The 22363-nt window shown below is 47.3% G+C and overlaps 2 long non-coding RNA genes across 3 annotated transcripts; both read left to right on the forward strand.

Annotated features, from left to right (window-relative positions):
- The first annotated feature begins 2407 nt into the window (after positions 1-2407).
- Positions 2408-20068, forward strand: LOC140688336 (uncharacterized). 2 transcript variants are annotated; one of them, XR_012062975.1, is made up of 4 exons: positions 2408-2791; positions 8654-8730; positions 18997-19136; positions 19902-20068. It is a non-coding gene; the product is annotated as an uncharacterized lncRNA (long non-coding RNA). The 2 variants fall into 2 exon arrangements; XR_012062974.1 differs by lacking the exons at positions 18997-19136; positions 19902-20068 and adding an exon at positions 9703-9911.
- Positions 20069-20559: 491 nt separating this feature from the next.
- LOC140688337 (uncharacterized) lies at positions 20560-21746 on the forward strand. Its single transcript, XR_012062976.1, has 2 exons — positions 20560-20637; positions 21532-21746. It is a non-coding gene; the product is annotated as an uncharacterized lncRNA (long non-coding RNA).
- Positions 21747-22363: the final 617 nt, after the last annotated feature.

Below are 22363 nucleotides of genomic sequence, written 5' to 3' on the forward strand. Positions count from 1 at the left end.
CTTCCCCAGGATAATGTAAAGCCTTCCCTCTCTGAGGTGTGCTAGAGTGATGAGGGTGATGGTTTCCCAACACATTTGCCACAAATGTGTCTCTACTATGTGTAAGGCAGAGTGTGCTACCTGCCCTCAGAACAGCTCAGCGAGATCTGCAAATGAAGATGCTGCGACCAGCATAGCTAAGCGGTAGGAGTGGGGAAACTGGGTCCTATTCCCTTATCTGTTTGGTCTCCTAATACCATGGGCTTTGTGCTTTATCACTTGCTTCTCACATGCTCTTTTTTTTTTTTTTTTTGTCTTTGAAAGACCTTTATTTTTGTGAAAAGAAATACTAAGCACCATAAGCAAGTACAAAGTAGACAAATCACTTAATCCCTGCCCCCTAGCCTGACCATAACTACTGTTTTGGAGCACCTTCCCTTGGGCATCTCTGCATATGTGCACAGCATTTTTGGTGGCTGCCTCCTTCAGGTCACTTGCAGCCCTGATTTCATTTTTTTTTTGAAGAAGGTAGGCAATTAAATCTGACTTGCTCTAGGGCAGTATTCTGAATTTTTACTCTGCCTTGCCAAACAGGTCAGAACAGAAGGTGTAACTGACTACCAACCTGTAATCCAACCTTTACTGCTGAATTAAATAACAGTGAAGTTCCTGGGCTGCTGGCCCCTTAGCTCTTGCACTCCTTGCTTGCTTCTGGACAAAGTGCTGTGGGAAGCAGAAAAGCAAGCATCGAACTTTACTTCTCCAGGGCTGTCCTGAATAGCGGTTCTGGTCCAGCCCCATTGTTCAAGGCCTTGAAACAGAATCGGCGTCCTTGACATTTCCCCGCTGGTCCACCATCTGCCACCTGACTCCCAGGGCCTGAAAGATCCCTGTGTTCTATGTTCTAAGAACTTAACCCAGGGCTGGCAAGTTCATTTCCTCTGCTGGGCTTCTGATTACAAGTGTGTTCACGCCTTTCAAAACAAACCATACCCAGTGTTTTTTATCAAGCCCCAGAAATTATCTATTGCAAGTATCTCCCTTCGTGGAAAGGTACCAGTGACTTCAAGTCCGTGGCAGATGCCATGGGTGACTTCCCCGTGGGCTCGGGCCATCACTTTCTGCTTGGCAGGCCCTGGCTGAACCAAAATTAATCTCCATTGTGATCCACGCAGTGGAAAAATACAGCAGCTGCCTAAGGGAGCCAACAGTGAAAACAATTCACTCACTTGTCCCAGCACAAGCCACTTAACCTCCCGCCGGCCCAGGAGAGCCAGGGTGATAACCTCTCCTCTCCATGGATCCAATTGCTGGTATTCAGGCCCTCCAGAAAATGTCACTTTTGGCCTGAGACTACTTTTCTTAGGAAGTAGAAAATGTACCTTGAGATGAGAAGACGTTTAAACTATTAAAATATTTGTTCCTTCAGTTAGAAGCTTGACAACTCAGTCATTTAATACTGATAATGTAATTACAGCTGTTTTAGAACTAGTGCCCTGTGCCAGCCACTGGACCAACTGCTTTCCATAGGATCAATTTCAACCTTTAAAACAACACCCATTTTACAGAGGAGGAAACTGAGGCCCAGAGATGTAAAGCAACAGCCGTCTAATTGCAGCCCAAGGTCATACAGATACAGCAGGTAAACAGCATTGCAGAGATGGCAACCTGGGTCTGTGAGAAGATGGGGGACCGAAGCCCTAATTCAGTCCAGAAGACAGCTTGTGGGAGTAGAGATGAGTTTGGTAGCCAACCAGATGTCACCACGTTTTTATGGGTTTTACCCCATATCAGGGTGGAAAAGCTATTTGTCCCTTTGCGCCTCACTTTCCTCTTCTGTAAAATAAAGATAATAAGACCTGCTTCACTTGTGAGGAGGAAAGGGGCTCATGAATGGAAAAGTTCCTGGCAGGTTGTGGCCCTGAAGAAACATTGAGATTTCTTTCCCCTCTCCCAATGACCTCTCTTGGGTCTCAGGTTTCCAACCCATAAAAATCACCAGTTTGCACTGGATCTAATGGGTAAGCTTCCTCCCGGCCCTCTAATTCTAGGATGTACAAAATGCATCAATCCATACTTTATGCTTTTCTGTGGTTTCCAGGCACCCGTTATTCCATTAGGATACTTCCAACCCCAAAGCCTTCCCCTGCATCCTCTCCTTTCTTTGGAACTTTGCGAATCGCATCTAATTTGCCTCGGACTTGCAGCCTCCGGCGTCCACTTCCCTCCCTTTCTCACCTAGCCCCTGAAGGATGACATCATGGCGTGTACACCTTTAAGATTATATAAATCTGTGATCAAAAAGTGGCCTCCATCCCCATGGAAACGCGGAGGAGTTTCCCTTTTGTGAGGAAAGCTGTCATGTCACTTCCTGCTGCTGACAAATCAGTTTAGGAGATTAAAATAAAGGGGGGGGCAGGGTGCGGGAGGCGGCCTCTGAGAACTGCTGGCTCCGGTGGTTTCTGGTTGCCATACACAGAGGCAAACAAAGCCGAGGCCACGCGGGGTGGCCCCGCCCAGCGCCAGGCTCCGAGCTCAGGTTTCCCACACCTCACTGGGTGGATCCAGGTCACCTGGGGCTGTTTTTCTCCGCAGGTTGCATTCTGGGGAGCAGGTGGGAGGGGCTGCCCACTTTTAGGGACTTTCCTCGGGGCTCTGCAGAACAAATCTGTTGGAGAACAGCTTCTGTGTCCAGCGAAGCCTCTGCTCTCTTTTATCAACTGGGAAGATGTCTTCATCCGCCCGAGAACAAAGGGTCTGCACGTTACTAGTGCCACTGTGCGCACAACTGCGCTCTGCTAAGGGAAATACGGTAGAACCATTTTTTTCTTGACTGTGGCTTTTAGGCTAAGCAACAGTCCATTCATTCATTCATTCAACAAACATTTATTGACTCTATAGACCCAGGGATGCTTCGGTGTTAGACAAAGTTTCTACTCTCAAGCAGCTAATAACGGTGGTGTTGGGGTGTGTAAGCAAATAAGATAATTAAGAAACAAGATAAGGATGAAGGCTCCGTAGGTGGGATATTAAAAGGAGGTGGGGGGTGGGGGGAGCTCATTTAGATTTTGGTGGTCACAGAGGCAAAGCTAAGACCTGAATGATACAACCCAGTTCTCCATTTGAGAGGTAAGAAGGGAAGAGGGTTCCAGGCCAGGAGGGAAGTAGAGACCTGAAGTCTGAGAGGGATCTTTGTGGACTGGTAGACAGAGTACTTGACTTGGAGCCAGCTAGACCTGAGTTCAAGGCCTGCTTCTGCCACTTGTTAGCTGTGTGGCTTGCTGTGGATAAGTTACCAAACTCTTTAAGCTTCAGTTTACCCATCTGTAACATAGGCCAATAACCTCTGATCTTCAAAGGCTGTTTAAGGATTAAATGAAAGGCAGTCACCTCTGGGTGCCTCAGAGAAGCTTGGGAAAGGCTCATTGTCCTCTGGTGACTCAGTTGGTTCTCATTCTGTCCCCATTCTGTCACTTGAGCAACAGCACCCCTCCCCAGAGTGTCCTCTGGGACAGGGAACCAGGGAGAATGTCTTGCCCCATCTCTGGGCCCCGGGACTTAGCCTAGGGTTTAGGGAGCAGCAGGTACTCATACTTGTCTTCTGAATAAAGGATGGAGTGACTAACCCCTAGAAAGTGCTTAGTAGATGTTCAAGCAACACCAAAAAATTATGAGATTTTGTTCCAAAAGCCTGGGGCAAAACTGATGAACAACTCAGATCTGTATTACCTTGGGTAGATTACTTCTCCACTCAAAGCCTCAGTTTTCATATCTCTAGAAAAGGAGTGATGAAAGTATTTGCTTTACGTGGTAGTTGTTACTAGTAAATAATGTACATAAAATATTTTTTGCACAGTATTCAAAACACAGTAAACTAAATGTTAACCATTTTAACCACAACTATCATCATCATCACCACGACCGCCACCATCATCATCATAAAGGAAAGATGAAAATAGGGAAACAAATGTATGTTGATAGCTAGCAAATTTTAATCTTTAGCCCAGACCTCTCCCCTAACTGCAGGCTTGTATATCCATTGACATACCCATTTCTTTGTCAAATAGACTTCCAAATTTGGCAGTTTCAAAGACCTTTGAGTTACCCCCAAACCAGCTCCTTTGGTCTCTTGCCATCTTTGTTAATGGCAACTTCATTCTTTTGTTAGCTCACCTCAAAAACCTTGGAGCCATCCTTGACTCCTCTCATTTTTCTCATAACCTGTATTTGATTCATCAGCAAGTTGAGACAGGTCCCTTTTCAAAACATACCCACTCCTCCTCACTTCCGAAACTGCGTCTCTGGTCCAGCCACCATGGGATGTTGCCTGTGTTACTGTTGTAACCTCATGGTGGTTCTCGTTGTTTCTGCTCTGTCTCTCTGAGTCTATTCTCATCCAGAAGCCAAAGCCATCCTTTTTAGCGTTGCCTCTAGTACACATCTCATGATGACAAGTTCAATTTTTGCTTCCCTACAAATTATTTTTTAATTTACTTTCATCCCTGGAAAAATGTTGTCACTGGGCAAAAAATTCTAGTTTCAACCTTATTTCTTTAACCATTTTGAAGACATATTCCATTGTCTTCTGAATTCTGTTGTGTCTTTTGAGAAGTTAGCTTACTAACGTAATGTTGTCCTTCTGAGGGTAATCTGTCTTTTTTTCTCTGGCTGCTTTGGATTTTCTCTTTCTCTTTGGGTTTGTTTTGTTTTGTTTTGTTTTCAGCAGTTTTGTTATGATGTCTCTAGTTTTCTTCCTATTTAGCTTGCTTGTGTTTTGTGGTGTTTTCCAATCTACGTCTTGATGTCTTTCATTAGTCTTGGAAAAATCTGTTATTATTTCTCCATTTTGATACTTTCATATATTAAACATAGCTTTTTTAATGTTTGTGACCAATAACTATCCGGAGCCCCTTGTGTTTGTATCTATTTGCCTATTGTTTCTCGTGGTATTTTTAAAATCATCTTTTATTCCCTCATATACCTGGTTCTTTTTAATTGAGTGTCAGGCATTGTGTATAAAAATTTTTTAGAGATTATTTAAGGCAGTATTACCCTCTTTTCAAGAGGGTTTACTTTGCTGTAGGTGGCTTGGAGGGCTAAGAATGCCAGATCACCTTAACCTAACCAGAGACTGAGATGGCTTGAGAAGATTTGACGCTGGGCTTTGGACCCTGTGATGACTGCTTCATTCTTCTTCTAAGGGTGTATGCTTTGGGGGTTTCAACTAAAAGCTTGAGGATTTTCCAAGTCTCCCCAGCCTGGATTACTTTTTTGGGTAATATATTAAAGAGCCCAGGGGTATACCAGGTTCCTTCTTGGGGTGCTCTGAGCTCTATAATTTGTCCCATTATTCTCATGAGTCTTCTCATAAGCTCTGCTCAAAGTGGGGAGGGTATATATAGCTCAGTAGCAGAGCACGTGCATAGCACACACAGGGTCCTGGGTTCAATCCCCAGTACCTCCATTAAAAAAGATCAATAAATAAACCTAATTAACTCCCCCCAAAAGGCTCTGCTCCTATTTCAGAACTGGCAGATAACCCTCTGGGAAAAAGAGGCACCCAGTGCTACGCTCATCCCTCTGGCTTTTCCTCTTCCAAAACTTGGTCCCACCGTTCCTCACTGCCTTTTAGTGCTTGAATGTCTTCAAACTGAAGTGTTTAAAAATGTTTTGTCCAGCTTTCCTAGTCCTCAGCAGTAGGGCGATCCTGAATAGTGTGGTCTGCCAGGACTGGAAAGGAGTTAGACTTTTAAAAACCCAGAGTGAAACTTCTAACACATCACCTCATTTTTCTCCTCTCCAAACCCTCCGTGGCTCCCATCTCACTCATTATAAGAGGCCAAGTCCTTACAAAAGCTACCAGACCTGACGTGACAAGTCTGGCTGCTACATCTCCAACCACGTCTTCTGCCACTCTCTTCCTTCACTCATCACTTCCAGGCGAGCTGGCCTCGCTGCTCTTCCCAGCACAGGCAAAGTGCACTCTGGCTTAGGGAACCCAAGCGCTTTCCTCCACCCGGACTGAACTCCCCTTAGATCCTTGCAAGCCGGGCTCGCTCATTTTCCATCAGCTCTCTGTTCAAAAGTCATCTCTTCAATGGGCCATTTCCTGACCAACACCCCCTTTTAAACTGGCAACCACCCTGGCCCAGCCCTGGCCACCCCATATCCCTTTCTCTGCTTTATTTCTCAACATGGCACTTATCGCCATGTAATCCTTAGCTGTTTGTGTATGATCCACCTCCCCACTAGAATGGAAGGCCTTGAGGGCAAGGACCTCTCTATGTTGTTCACCATGGGCTCCCCTGCCCTTCCAACGGTGCCTGGCATGTAGTGGGCCCTCAATCAATGTGAGGGATAAATGAAAGAACTCTGAAGGCTCTGGACATTTCCTCTTCTTTCTGGGTGGATCCTGGGCCCAAGCAAAGGGGAAGTGATTCTTTTCTGTCCAACCAACCTCTTTCCCTTCCACATGAGGCAATTTCCCTTGGAGACTTTCCAGTAACACACAGTGGTGTGCAAATGAAATCAAGGGTGTAAATGCGCTTTGTATCCGGAAACAACCTAAGGGTCCTGGCTCTCCAAGACCTGGATTCCGGAGCTCTGTACTTGGGATCAGGGCTGGGACTTTGGAAGGGCAAGAGTGGGAAAACCTGCTCAGGGACTCCACTCTGAGCCTCGAACTCCCACACTTCCCCCTACAGTTCCTCCCTCCCATCTGAAGGAGAATTCCCCGTGGCTTGTGCCTCTAATGTGGAGAATGGGGCAGTGGGTGATTCATGGGGAAGTCTACAAATTCATGGGGCTGCTTGGGTCTTATGACTCACTGCTTCTCATCTAATAGGAGGATTAGATATCCATACTGAATCTCCTGGAAATGTCCTTTGTCAAGGCCTCTAGTGACCACTGGGGATTCTCCCCTACAGAGCTCCCAATGGCACCTTCCCGGCACTCGTCACTCTGTTTAGTTGCATGTCCGTTGCTCAATAAGTACGTATGGAAAGAACGGGAAGGGAGGCCAGTGAGATGGGGAAGGCGGGGCGAGGCGGGGGAGAGGGCATCTGACGCTCTCACCAGACTGTGAGACTCTAAGGGCAAGATCATGCCCTTTTCACTTCTGTGTCCCCAGCCTCCCGTGGAAGGCTTGGCTTACAGTTAGGGAAGTGAATGGTTGAGTAAATGAAGCAATACTGAGGGATCTTGAGGGACCTCATTCCAAGATATCACCTTTCTGGTAGAGCCTCAAGGTGGTGGCAGGTTGGGGCTTGGTGTTTGCTGTGGATGATGCTGGAGAGGCCCAAAGCAGGTGATACTGGTTGAGATAGGTGCTCCAGCCCACAGTCCAGTCATAAAAGCAGCCCCTCCTGAGCGCTGACTGGTGCCAGGCCCTGCACTGGACACTGGATGCACAGGAATGGGGAAGACAAATTCCTTGACCTTGATCTCATCCAGCAAGTGGCAGAGACTGATGGATTGACCCAGGATTTTAATACAGTGATCTGGGAGCTGTTGGCAAGGTGTAGACAGGGCAAGGGGGTGGGGAGATGCTGGGAGGAGCTGGTAGAGGGGAGAAGAAGAATTTCCATGAAGGGTTTGGAGAGGAGAATTTCTGCAGGAGGTGACCTTTGAGTGCTAGAAGTCTGGGGACATGGCATAAGAAGGACTCCTGTCCTTGGGGAAATTAGGAATGGTCTGAAGCCAATTTGTTGTTGTTTAATAACTTTTATGGAAGGAAGAAGGCCAGGCCTACTTGCCCTAGAAAGTCAATTCCCAAAAGCCCCCGTGAGAGTCCCCACACCTACCTGTCCTGCTCTTAGGCAAACTGGACCAGAGCCCTGTGCCCTGATGGTGTGCGTCTCAAAGTATGGGCACTAAGGGGTCCTGTGTGAGGCCAAGGACACGGCCCCCAGGGAAGAAAGACTGAAAAGCACTAGCTTGGACCCTGGCCCCTGCTTCCTCTCCATATTCTCATTGGATGAACTGTTTAGGTGATCCTCCTTACATTGTAGGCAGAGGAGGGGTCTGCTGCACGCTTCGCTGGCCACCCTCCCTCATCATATCATCATCAGCACCACCAGCAAGCAACACTTCTGAGCAGGCGCCAAAGACTTCAGGCAGGAGCTTTGTATTCTAGCCCCAAGTGTAGCATTTCCTTGCTGTGTGACTCTCAGAAAGCTGCATCACCTCTCTGAACTTTGGATTTGTAGTCAAAGCATGCAGAGAAGATGAGCCGAGAGGGTCATCATGGACTTGAACACTGCAGAGAGTACAGTGTCCCGTGAAGATGGGATGACATTATTATGACTGCCTCGTCCCCCAACTCAGAGCCAGCCATTCGGGCTCCCGCTAACTTTGACTTCGGACGTGACAGGGCACAGCATTCAACCCTGGTTATTCCACCGTGGGCTGCTTCTCTGGTGTAAAGGGCCCCGCAGCCTTGAAGAGGCAAGACCTGGGTTCCCCTTGGGCCCTTGCTTATCCCACTGTAAGGTCATCAAGAGACTGGGAGAGCTTGATTTCTGAGCTCTCTGGCCAGAGCTGGTACCCAGTATAGCTATGATAGCTCAGGGTCAGAGAAGAGAGATAAGGGCCGTCTCTTTTATTGAGCAGCTACTGTGACCAATTGCTTTGCATAAGTGGTTTATTTAATGTTCCCCTCTGGCTTCTTCAACAGGGCTTATTATTATTGCCACGTCATGAGGAGTAGTAACAGAGGCCTAGAAAAGTAGAGGATTCACCTACAGCCACAAGGTGGGTTTTAACGCAGTGTCTGGTCCGGGGCCCAAGCTTGGTAGGGTCTTTCCACTGTAGCAGGCACTACAAGCGTGAGGCACTACCCTGCCCTCACCCGGACACCACTTTTTAAGGCTCGGGAGGGTGGAAAGTGCTGCTGATGCCTATTAGATGAGGCTCCCCTCCCCGCAGGGCTCCTGGGAAATGGGTTCATGTATCTTTGTATCCTCAGCATTCTCAATAAATTTACAGACCATGACTAAACTGACTGTCTAGGGCATAGATGGCTGGTTACCCCTACTTTCTGTTCTTCCTTTCTTCTTCGGTAATAGAATTTTAGTCAGGTATATGTCTTAACTTTCCCAGTCTCCCTTGCAGCCAGGTGTGGTTGTTTGAATAAGTCAGGCCTAAGGTTTCTTCTAGGGAGTGTCCTTAAAGAGAAGGGGATTTCCTTTCTTCCCCCTTTCTTCCTCCTTGTCTGGAATACCAATGTGATGGCTGGAGCTGAGGCAGCCGTTTTAAACCATGAAGCAATACTGGGAATGATGGCAGAGCAGCAAGATACAAGGAGTCTGGGTCCCTGAGGACTGTTGGGCGATAATTCTCCATTTTCATGTGTTTTGTGACAACTTTTAATCAGGAGTCATTTCTTTTCAAGAACTTTTTTTTTTTTTTTAATGGCAGATAGCCTTGGGGAACTAAGATTGTTCTGGAACAGAGAACAGATTTGTTTCCTGACCAGGATAATAGAGATAGTACCATTCTCCAGGGCAAACGTTGGCTAGATTTGCTAGCAGTCTTTCAGAAGACTAAGAGTCTCCTAAACTCGGTTTGTCTCAGTCCTGATATAAACCCAGTGTGTGTACAACCTCTACCTGGGCCGCCTGCCCTGGCCCCATGGAACTTGGAGGGCAAGAGGAACCAGCACAAGCATGAACCTCATGCTGTCCTCTGTGCTGTGCGTAATAAGGTCCCTTGTCTCCCACCCAGGAGTCTGAGTCTTCTGCAAGCATCCATGAAACTGCAGGAGGCTCGCTTATTAGCTTACAAGTAAGAAAGAATTCTCAGACTCGCCATGCTTCTGACAAGGAGTTCGTGGAGCAGAGCAATATCCTTAGCCCTGGTGGACTTTTTTTTCCCCCTTTTTTCTAACTTTATTGGGATAAATTTTACCTCAGTAAACACCTATTTTAAGCTTACAGTGTAATGAGTTTTGACAAATCTATATAGTTTTATATATCTTAGAATTTTAACAAATGTATACAGAATATATTATACTTACCAACACATCCAAGATATAAAGCATATCATATCATATCATCATTAAAAATTCCCTCATGCCTCGTCCCAACCAATCCCAACCTCAGCCATCCAGGGATAAGCTTTTTGTCGCTATACATTAAAACTGATTTCTGAGTTTCCTGTGAATGAAATCCCACAGTATTCTTTCCGTTGGATCTGCATTCTTTCCATCGGCATAATTATTTTTAGATTGGTCCCTGTCCTTGTCTGTATCAGTATTTTAAAAATTTTTTTAAAGGTTTTATTTTTTAGAGCAGTTTTAAATTCACAGGAAACTTTTTAAAATGAATTAGTTAATTAATTTATTTTTTGGTATATATATTTTTTATTGAAGTGTAGTCAGTCTACAACGTTGTGTCAGTTTCTGGTGTACAGCACAATGCGTCAGTCATACACGAACATACTTATATTCATTTTCATATTCTTTTTCACCATAGGCTGCTACAAGATATCGATATTAGTTAGTACCTGCAAATCTCAAACTCCCAATTTATCCCTTCTTAACCTCTTCTCCTCCTGGTAACCATAAGTTTGTTTTCCATGTCTGTGGGTCTATTTCTGTTTTGTAAATAAGTTTGTTTGCCTTTTTTTTTTTTTTTTAGATTCCACATATAAGTGATCTCATATGGTATTTTTCTTTCTCTTTCTGGCTTACTTCACTTAGAATGACAATCTCTAGGTCCATCCTTGTTGCTGCAAATGGCATTATTTTATTGTTTTTTATGGCTGAGTAGTATTCCAATGTATAAATATACCACAGCTTCTTTATCTAGTTATCTGCCGATGGACATTTAGGCTGTCTCCATGTCTTAACTATTGTAAACAGTGCTGCTATGAACATTGGAGTGCGTGTATCTTTTTGAATTAAGGTTCCCTCTGGATATATGCCCAGGAATGGGATTGCTGGATCAGATGATAAGTCTATTTTTAGTCTTTTGAGGAATCTCCATACTGTTTTCCCTAACAGCTGCACCAAACTACATTCCCACCAACAGAATTCACAGGAAAATTGAGTGGAAAACACAGCGAGTTCCCGTATACCTCCTGTCCCCAGACAGGCACAACCTCCCCCATTATCAAGGTGCAGCCCCAGAGTGGGGCATTTGTTACAATGACGATGAACCTGCAATGGTACAGCATCATCAGCCAAAGTCCACAGTTCACATTAGGGATCGTCCTTGGTGCTGTACATTCTACGGGTTTGGATAAATGTACAATGACATGTATCCACCATCACGGTACCATACAGAGTGGTTTCACTTCCTTAAAAATCCTGTACCCCACCTATTCATCCTTCTCCCCGCCCCCAGGCCTTGGAAACCACTGATCTTTTTACTGTCTCCACAGTTTAACCTTTTGAGAATGTCATTTATCATGAAACAATATGTGGCTTTTTCAGACTCTCAGCCTCCTTTCCCTTACTAATATGCATTTAAGTTTCCTCCATGTCTTTTCACGGCCCGATAGCTCATTTCTTTTTGGCACCCAATAATTCCGTTGTCTGGATGTACCACTGTTTATTTATCCTTCCATCTACTCAAGGACCTCTTGGTTGCTGCCAAGTTTTGGCAATTATGGGTAAATAATCATAAATATAATTCATAAATAAGTATTATTATAAATAATTATGAATAAAGCTGCTGTACACACCACATGTAGGTTTTATGGATATGTTTTTTCAGCTTCTTTAGGTAAATAATACAGAAGATGATTGCCGGATTGCATTGTAAGAGCAGGTTTAGTTTTGTAAGAAGCCAACAAGCTGTCTTCCAAAGGGGCTGTACCATTGCCTTTCACCAGAAGTGAGCGACAGTTCCTGTTGCTTCACATCCTTGTCAGCATTTGGTATTGTCAGTGTTTTGGATTTTGGCCATTCTAATAAGCATGTAGTAGCGATATCCTATTTTGTTGTTGTTTTTATTGAAATAGAGTTGCCACACAATATTATGTAAGTTACAGGTGTTCGACACAGTGATTCACAATGTTTAAAGGTTATACTCCATTTATAGTCATTATAAAATACTGGCTGTATTCCCCATGCTGTATGATACATCCTTATAGTTTACTTTGGTGTCGTATTGAAAACTGCGATTCCCTAATGACATATGATGTTAGATGTCTCTTCAGATGCTTATTTGCCACTTTTATATCTTCTTTGGTAAGCTGATCTTTTGCCCATTTAAAAAAACCAGGCTGTCTGTTTCTTAAGATTTTTGTATACTTTGACTAACAGCCTTTATCAGCTCTGCCCTACGAAAATATTTTCTCCTAGTCTGTGGCTTGTCTTCTCTTTCTCTGGAATCTGGTGGGCTTTTTGTGTGAAAGAAAACTATTTCTGTATTCCTATGTTGTTTAAGCCACTGTTTGTTTTTTTTTAATTAAAAAAAGAATTTTAAGCCACTGTTACACCAGGCTCTTCTGGCAACTGAATCTAATTCTAACTAATGCATGGTCATACTGCTGCTTAGAACCTTCCAGTGGCTTCCTATCCTTCTGGAATAAAGCTCAGTTAATCTGGTCGCCGGCAGAGCAGTTAGGAGCAAGGCCTCTGGAACCAGGGTCTCAAAGTCTGTGACCTTGGGGGAAGTTATCTAACTTTTTGGTGTCTCAGTTTTCTCATCTGGACATTGGATTAATAAGAGGACTACTTTATCAAGATGCTGTGAGGGCTAAATGAGTGTCTACGTAACACAGTGTCTGGCACACGACAAATGCCCCATACGGATTGCAGCCAGCATGGCTCTGATGGTTCCCCCCACCACACCACTGAACCGCCTTGATTTTCTTTCATTTACTTCATATAATTATACGAAACATGTTCCCACACATCCATATTCACACTCAGATGCACATGCTCGTGCACACCCACTCCTACCCACACACGCTCACACTCACGTGCATTCACGGATGCTCACACACCACAACACACTCCCCTTTGTAAGGCTGGCTTCTCCCCCCTCTCAGATAGGCCCTGCCTGACCACCTTGTCTCTCATGGTCCCTCCCTCCATTTCTCCACCCTGCCCCTTGTTTACCGACTTCAGACCACTCCCCCTAAGGGCTGCTCCCACTTGGCCAGCACTCTAGGCAGGGATAGGCACCAGGTCCGCTCCCAGTTTCGGGTCGAGGATAAGTGTTTATTGTTGCTCCCATCTGCACTGTGAGCCGGGGTCATATTGCTCTTGTTCAGTTGCATCTCCAGCCCTAGTCCAGGTCTGGAACATAGTAGGTGCTCAAGAAATATTTTGAGTGAATGAGCAGAACCACAGGACAGGAAGGCACCCTGTGCAAACCACCGGTCAGTGGGAGCTGAGGTTGGGCGAGGGGCAAGGACCTGGCCCAGGTCATAGGGGCAATGGGGGGGTGCCCCACTGGGACTCAGCTTCCTGCCTCAGTGCTCGGGGCTTTTCAAACCCTGGCAGGCAGCTTTCTCTTCTCTGCTCTTCCGCAGGACAAGGATGTGGCCTCCGCTCCTTGGAGGGCTGCTTCCAGAACACACTCCTTCTTCCACTTCTGTTTCCCAGGAAGCAGGCAGGCAGGTCAGGGTGGAATCTGGGCAGCAGCGCTGAGAGTGAAGGCAATATGTCTGTTTCAACACGCAGCGATGGCCCAGGTGTACCGGTCTGCAACCCTGCCTCCTCTCCAGACAGAGCACCTTTCTGCCCTGCTCCTACCTTAGACGAGAGCTGTGAGGCTCAGACTGGGAGGCTGGGCAGGAGTCTGGAGCCCCTACCATATACCCCCACAGGCATCCTCTCTCTCTGATGGCCTTGGATTCCCACTAGCTTGATGGGAGACAGATAGCGGGGAGATACCAAATCCTGGGAATAACAGGTCGTTTGAAAATAGTTTGAAAATGCATATTGAACCTTTATTTTTTTTAACCCTGGGTACCAATAGCAAAAAGCAAAAATCTTCTTGGTATTTGCCAAGTAAGGGAGTTGTAGAGAAATCGAGGCAAAGGTATTAAAGATTTGGAAACACCGCCTCAATTAAGAACGTGGAGACAATTGAGTAGTGAGAATAAGTGCTTGGTGTGAGTGTGTGGGGCTGTTTTTTGTGCACTGAATGTGTGCATGGGGGTTAGTGGGCAGGGACGGAGCAGCTGTATACCCCTGCTTGCGTGAGCACTGCCAAGGTCCTTGTGTCCAGGTGTGAACACAGGTGTGAACACAGGTGATGTGCTGTCTTGTGTGGATGGAGGGAAAGGACAGGCCATGGAACGAAGGTAGGGACATCTCTGGGTGGCAGGCCAGGGTGGCCCTGGCCTGAGAGGAGGCCTGAGGAAGCTGAGTGGGAGCCAGTCTTTTCTGTGTCGCTGCCCTTGGCCGGCAGGACCAACAGAGCTCATGGTCATTTAAGGTGCTGGCTGGGTCAGGCAGCTCACTGGGTGGCTGGCCACCCGGGGCCAAGATGGTGAAGGCCTTCCAGGGGGCCGTGGGAGCTATTTTTAGTGGCCTGGGCTAATTCCCAAATCCTGCTGACTATTTCTGGCACCAGAAGATTGCCCTGAAGGATGTGGAAAATTTTCATGTTGAGAATGTCTGGCTTCCCTTTGGCTGTGCAAGGGCAGAGTAGGGAGACCGGGACAAAGGGCTTGAGGCCTGGGGGTTTCTGGGAAAATTTGCCAGCCCTGAGAGCGTGCAGTGGCCACCTTACTGCCCTTTGGAGACCAGCGTGGACTTTGAAAAACACCAGCATCATTATGGGTGACCATCCCTGCTGGTTTGCCTAGGGTATCCTGGTTTTAGCTCTGAAAGTCTGGCATCCAGGACATCCTTCAGACCCAGGCAAACTGGGACAGTTGGTCACCTGAGCTCCACTTCAGCCCCTTTTAGTTCTGGAAGTAAAATGAATAAAAATAAGAAAGAATCATCTGCATCATCTTCCAGAATGTTCACCATCATCCTATGCAGTAGGTACTGCTACCATCTCTATTTTTACCCATGAGGAAACTGAGGCACAGAGAGGTGATGCAGTTTGCCTGTTGCAGAACAGTGAGCTGGGTGCTGGCACCAGGATCTGAATTCTGCTGTTCTGGGTCCAGAGCCCCCAGTTATACTGCTCAGAAAGAGGATGGCTTGGGACCTAAGAAAACTTGGGTTCAGTCACTTTCTAGCCAGATACTTAACTTAGGATAAATAGTGTCTATTTGGCCCAGGTTGTCATGAGGGTTAAATGAGAAAGTATCATTGCAGGATGCTGGGCACTAGTATGTACTCAGGAAGCAATGGCTCCGTTCCCCGTTGCTTCTCCCTTTTGGGATGGCAAGATCTGATGGTCTAAGTGGTCCTGGGGCCACCCCTTGCAGGTTGCACAGCAGGGCACCTGGGTACCAGAGGCCCCCAAAGAGCTGTCCTCTTGGACTCCCATTCGGGCGGTGAAGAAGGGAAGCGACACAGTGCAGGGAAAGAGAACTGGGCCTGTGAGCCATCAGCCCAGGTTTGGTCCTATTTGCCTTGGGCGTTCTGGCTGCCTCTGGCCTCCACTTTGCTCAGCTGTTGAATGGGCCAGTGAGCCCACCCCCGCGGCGGTCGGGGGGGTTTCAGGGAGATCGCAAGAAACTGCTCCCGCCACCCCTGCCCCCCATGCAGAGTCTCCCTCCCCAGGCAGGTCGGGAGCCGCATCACTGGCGGGGCGATGGGGCCGGGGCGCTGGGATGCCGGAGGTGCGGACGTGCGTGCGGCCAGGCCGGGCACGAAAGGAATGCATCGACCCTGAGAGGCGCTGTTCCTTCCGCAGGCCGCGCGTCAGAGCCGGGGAAGGAAGGGCCGGGTTGGCCCCGCGTTCCCAGCCGCCCTCTCTGGGCTGGGGAAGTGGCCGAACAATAGGGTTGCCCGGAGGGGGCCTGCGTGTGTGTGTGTGTGTGTGTGTGTGTGTGTGTGTGTGTGTGTGTGTGTGTGTGTGTGTGTGTGTGTGTGTATACCCTGATGGGGGAGGGGGAGCTAGGAGACTGGGAGGGACAGGGAGAGGACCCCTTACTGAGTTTCCCCGGGCATCAGGCTCCCGGCTGCATTACCTACCGTAGTCCCACCCTGGAGGACACAGCATCCTCACTGTACAGCAAACAGGCGCAGAGTGGCCCCCCACCCCGAGGCAAACCGGGATTGTGCGTTGCTAAGAAAAAGCCCTGCTGCTTTCTGCCGTCTTCCAGCAGTGGGTTTGGGATGGAGGCTGGGAGCGAGGTGTGAGGGGAGGCCAACACACCTTTCCGCACACCGGGCTCCGCTGTTCACTGGCAGATTGCATGCACACAGCCTTGTTAAGAGAACCAAGCTCTCCCCACACACCAGAATACGCCTGTGAGTTCACCAGCATCCCCATTTCACAGGTGGGGCAACAGAGGCTCAGAGGAATGTGCCCATTCATACAGCCAACACATATTTATTGTACCCAAAAAAGAACTTAAGCTCCTAAAGAAAGAGAAAGAATCATAATTAATTCTACCTCTCCTGTATAAATGGTGCCTCGGGGCTGGGGGGAATGGAATGGTTGATAAGGGGAAGTGTCTATTTATAGACTTATACCTGCTTAAAAATGTAGGAGGAATGAGAGAATTAGAGACTCCTCATTGTGCCTCCATTCATAATGGATGGATTGGGCAGCTATGGCCGCTCACATCACAAGAAGACAGACAGTGTGAACCTCCGGACAGGAGTACCTGCAGCACCTGTGAAGTTTTGCCCCAAACTCAAACCTGAATCCGATCAAGCCCCTAAATGTGAACAATCTACAGAAACTACAGAGGACAGAGGAACGTGTTAAGTGGCACCGTGGAGATGCAGTCAGCCGTCCTCAGATGTGGGAAGCTCTATAGACAAATTGCAAGGAAAGAGAAAGAGAGAGAAACAGAAACAATAAATAAGTAATTGAATGAATAAATGGAAGGAAATCAACAGAGTACAGGAGACTTGGAGACATATCAACCAATCTCCAGGTGTAGATCTCATTGGGGATTCTGATCTAAACAAATTGTGAAATAAACAGACAAAAAAAAAAAAACTCCATACAAATGAAAACCATTTATGGACTAAGAAATCTGAATAGGTCCTTAAGAATTACCTGGCTAGGGGCTAGTGCTCTATTTCGAACTGACGCCCCAAGACGGGATTCTTGAGGTCAGGCAGCTCTGGGGCTCCTGACTGAGGGTAAAATGGGACCTGCCCCAGGGTCCTGATTCTGCCCCTGGGCACGCCTGGCAGATAGGCACTCACTGGAGTTTGTGGAAGGAGGGAGGGAGGGAGGTGGAGAGAGAGATCACTTTCTCTCTTCTGTCCTCTGCTCTGGGGGTCATCTTTTTTAAGTGCATGCATCTTGGAGGTAGCCAAGCTCTGGTCTTTTTGTTCTATCTGCCCAGTGTTTAAAATTAGACTCTTTGGGCCGGGGCGGCTGCGGTCCTGCTCCCTGGGACATGGTGTAAACAGCAAGCCCCCGTTGCTGAGATGTAGAGCTTGTGCCCACATCCGGGGCGGCCCATGGGGGTGGCATCCCACCCCTCTGAAACCCAGCAGTGGTCCTTGGGCCCGGATTAGATGGTGGGCATTGGGATGTGAGAACGGCAACCCTTCCTCTTCTCAGGATGGTCCTTCCATTTTAAATATAGGGAAATGGAGTCGCCAGGAACCTTGCCCAAGGTCAAACAGCAAGTTCTTACTACTAACTCATACACATTAGCTTAAAAAATTCTTATTTTAAAATGGTTTGCTTTCATTTTTAATAGGTTAAGTCATGTCCGTGGCAAAAGATTCAAAAATACTTATGGATCTGATCACTAATAAGTGATTTCTTTCCACACCTACCCCTAGTCTCCTAATTCTCCACTGCCCGAACTGATATTACCAGTTTCTCATGTGTCCTTCTAGAGATGGTCTGGCCAGCCTTTCTCAGCAGGGTTTTCCTTAATGGCCCACAGGATCATTGTGTGTAAGGAATTAGCCTCTTTCCTCTGCATCCCAAGTGGTACTAGTTATGAACCATCCTGGGGTGAACTGAGAACAGCCCCTTAAGTCATTTTCTGTATTCTGTGTCAGATCCTGACCCCTAGCTGATTAATTAAACAAACTGTTCCATACTTTCTTTTTCCCCTTACGTTATCTCGGAGATGGCATGTTGTCGGTATGCAGGGAGCTGCCTCTCTGTTACAGCTATGTGGTACCGCACGGTATGGATGCACGTAACTCATTAATCTGCCTCCTCTGATGGGCAGGAGGTGGTTTCCCATCTTTTGCTTCTATATGTGATGCTTTGGTATATATTCTCAAAAACATATGTGAGGGATCCATGAGATAAACTCCTGGAGGAACAGGACTTTACTGATCTGTGTCAGAGCTGGTCCCAGTCACCAGGCTTCTGGGACAAGGACAAAAAAGTTTTGCAGCCAGTCTGGGAGGAGCCTGGCCTGGATGTGCAAATGGTCTAGATGTTAGAGGAGGGGAACACGAATTCCAAACATTCACGGAAAGGAAGGAACAGTTATTGTGGGCCTACTACATATTAGGTATCTCCATGTCGCAGCCCTGCGAGGTGGGTTCCCATTTTGCTGCAGCAGCTCAGAAAGGTTAAGCCACTTGCCCAGGGGCACAAAGTGAGTCAGTGGCAAAACTGGGATTTGAATCCAAGTGAGTCTGAATACAATGCTTGTGCCTTTTCTGCTCCACTACCTGGTGGGCTGCCAGTGCTTCCAGAATGGCCAAGGGTCAGGCTGGCATGTTGCCCACCTCCAGAGGGTACCAACCACACTGTGTACTGGGCATCCTTAGCATTGTGCAGTGCACAGCCTGTGAGACCACACATGGCAGCCCTGCTCAGACGCCCATGATCTACTCTCAACATGAACAACAAAATCACTAAACACAATTGCTGCCTTTAAGAGCATGAAACATCAAGTCAGTTGATTCATGAATTTTTTCTCTTGTGTGGTCATTTAGTTATTAGTGGGTACTAATAACATCAAAATTGAGAGGCTGTTTTCTGCCTACCATAGGCTCTCAGTCACTGTGATTTGGAGGTACCTTGTGATCAAAGAGGACTGGACTGACACTGTTAAGCTGAGGATTGGGAAGACTTATTGGAGGAGGCGGCAGTTGGCTGGACTCTGAAGTATGAGTAGTCAGAGTTTGCCAGGTGAAAGAAGGGTGAAGGGTGAAGAGGGGGCAGCAAGTGAGGAGGAAGGGCATTTCAGCAGAGGGAGCAGCCAGCAGAAGGCACAGGAATGAAATTAGGAGTACCGAGAGCTTCAAGCTCCGGAGTACAGGGCGTGTGGGAGGAAGGGAGGAGCAAATAGGCCCTCGGAGAGGATTAAAACCCACAGACACATACACATTGTGTGCCGTGGGCAAAGAAAGGAAACTCAGAGTCCCTGACTTGGGTTTAATTTCCTGACCTTTGGGTTTGATTCTGCTGTATGACCTTGGGCACGGCCCTCTCCCACTCTGGGCCTCTTGTCTGCGTGTTAGGGGAGGGGAAGGGTCGTGGTAAAGTCCATCGAGGGGGTCCTTGGGGCTGTGTGTGCTCAGCCATCCTTAGCAATGCTTCTGCAATTCTTTTACCTTAACCCTCCCTCCTGGGGTCAGGCCCAACCAGTCAACCCAGGAACTCCCGGGATGTGGACGGGGACATGGTGGGGCCAGGGAAGGACAGGCTGGCTCAGCCGGTCTGGGTACTGGCTGGGCTGGGTCAGCAGACAGCTGGGAAACTCTTTCTCACCATCTGTGGGGTGGTTCAGCCCACCGCTCACGGCCAGGGGCGGGGGTGGGGCAGGGGGCAGAGGCAGCCAGAACGAGGAAGCCTGGCCTTGAGTACCCGCTGTGAGCCAGGCCTGTGCCCAGCCATCCATTCTATTGTCTCATTTAGCTCTCACTGAAACTGGTGTCTTATTCCCTCTCACAGATGGAGGGAAACCATGGCCCTAGTCTGCACAGGGGAGAAGAGGTTTCAAGTCCATGGCCATCTCCAGAGTCTGGGATCTTTCTTTTCTTCACCTATTCTATGCCCCCCATTGGTTTAGGTACCTTCCAAGCTCAAGGCAGAGATAATACGCTGGGAATCTCCTTCAAGTCAGCCTCTTGCACTTGCTGTCCTAGTTGTTACCTATTTCAGGCATCCACACCTTTGCTCATGCTGTTCTGTTTGCCGGGAGTGCTCTGTTGCCTCTTTGTCTGCTGGACAAACTCCTGTTCATCCATCAAAACCCGGGTTAACCAGCACCTTCTCCTAGAAGTGATCCATTAATTTTCCCTGGACAGAACGAGTCCCTGGCCCCTCTGGACTGCCTGTGCGCCTTGTAACTTTCTTCTTGTCTGCCCCCTTCACGGGAGGTTGTAGTATATACAGGCTTGTCTGTCTCACCAGCTGCATGATTAATAATCTAAGCGTAGACACTGTTCTTACTTATCTCTGGACTCTCAGCCTTTAATACAGGGCTCATTACATACCAGGTGCTCAGGAAAGCCTGAATTTAACTGAAGTCTGTTTGAGTTGCAAAACTAGATCATGTTTGTTGACCCTGTACTGTGTACAGCCCTATTCTAAATACTTCTCACATAGGTAGTTCTCACCATGACCTCAAAAGGATGGGTTGTTATTATCACCACTTCACTGAAGAGGAAACTAAGGCTCAGAGAGGGTAAGTAACCAGCTCAAGATCACACAGCCAATTAGTAGACTAGACAGGGACTGTTTAATGCTGGAGTCTCCAGTCCTAACTTACACAATGCTATTTCTCAAACAAGCATGAGACGATTTGAACTGGAACTTGGATTAGCTTTTTTTTTTCTTCTAACAGCCAAGTATTTACTTTAATACGTGTTAGAAAAAAAAGAACTATTGTATCAAACTCGTATTATTTTTGGTGAATTATTCTTCTTATAATTTCACTATTCATCTTCAGTCTTAAGCTATATTCACTCGTTCATTTAAAAACCTTTAATAGGTGTGTGTTTATATTAATATGTATTAGGGGAAAAATGTAAGTCATGTTTTAAACTCATGACTTTTGGCTGTGATATAATTTCCTTTTTAAAAAAAAATTAGAATAACAACTGATTTAAAGGAAAATTTCAAGTAAAAACAGTAAAGATACAGAAAAAACATCTACATGATACTAGAATGAGAAAGTATTGCTTGCCTAGGCCCTGCTGCCCTCCTGGAAACAGTGGAAGAGGTAAGGACAGAGGGAGCCTGACCCTTAAGGAGACTGAAGGTTGTCCTGGCCCCAGCTTTCCCCATATCCACCACCTGTCTATTCCTTTTCTTCCCTCAGCAGCCAGAGTGACCTTTGGAAAATGTAAGCCACATCCTATCCCTCTCTTGTGCCCCCCTCCAATGGCTTCTCGTTGTATTTAAGAGAAAGCAAACTCTTCCTCAAGGGGAAAAGGCCCTACATAAGCCAGCCTGTCCCAACCTATTTTCTCTCCTTCCTCACTGGCTGTGAGGTGGGGATCACATCGGCCTCGTTGCTATTACTGCCTCAGGGCCTTTGCACATGCTGTTTCCTCAGCTTAGATCATTCTTTTTCCAGATCTTCATGCAGATGCCTCTTTCTCAGCCACCTCACCAGAGAAGCTGCTCCCTGCTGCCCTCCACAATGAGAAGTAGCTCCTCTAAGTACTCACAATCGCCTCACTCTGGTTCATTCATCTGGACAGCACCTCTAACATGATCCAGATTTTTTTTTCTCTTTTTAAAAATCATTGTATTTTTCTGTTGTCCCATTAGAGAGCGAACTCTATCTTATCACTGCTGGGTCCCCGGAATTGTGTCTGGCACATAGTAGGTGCTCAGTAAATATACGTGTGAGTGAGTGGTGGTTGGGGGCGAGGGTGCTGGAGAATGGGTTTAATTAAGCTCAGGCATCCGCAACTGGGAGGCCAGCTTCTCCAGAAACAGCTGAGAGGTTTGAGGTCCTCCAGATGAACAGTCCCGGCAGCTGAAACCAAAAATGCAGATGGGATTACTCACCCTCGGAGCCTGGTAACACTGGCACCAAAAACACTCCCCATCCAAACACATCACAACACTGTGGGCCCCTGCGTCGCTAGGGCCCCAGGTGGCAGCTGAGGCATTTGGGAGCTGGCAGCAGCTGAGCAGTGTGGGCACGGGTTGTGGGGGGAGGCCGGAGGGGAGGGTATAGAATGAACTAGGTCAAGGGTCACGGGTAGGGTGGCCCGGCCTGGGGACAGGCAGTGGCAATGGAGAAGGGGAGGGCTTCTGAGCACAGACCTTGAGAAAAGTCGCCTTGGAGAATGAGTGAGCTCAAAGTTGTTGAAAAAGAAAAATTGTACTTTTCAACTGAAGCCTATCACTCGGTTGTGAAATCTGTTTCCAAGACACTTTGTCTGCTTGAAAGGGGA

This window comes from Vicugna pacos, chromosome 22 (genome assembly GCF_048564905.1).
Source record: "Vicugna pacos chromosome 22, VicPac4, whole genome shotgun sequence".
Lineage (NCBI taxonomy): Eukaryota > Metazoa > Chordata > Mammalia > Artiodactyla > Camelidae > Vicugna > Vicugna pacos.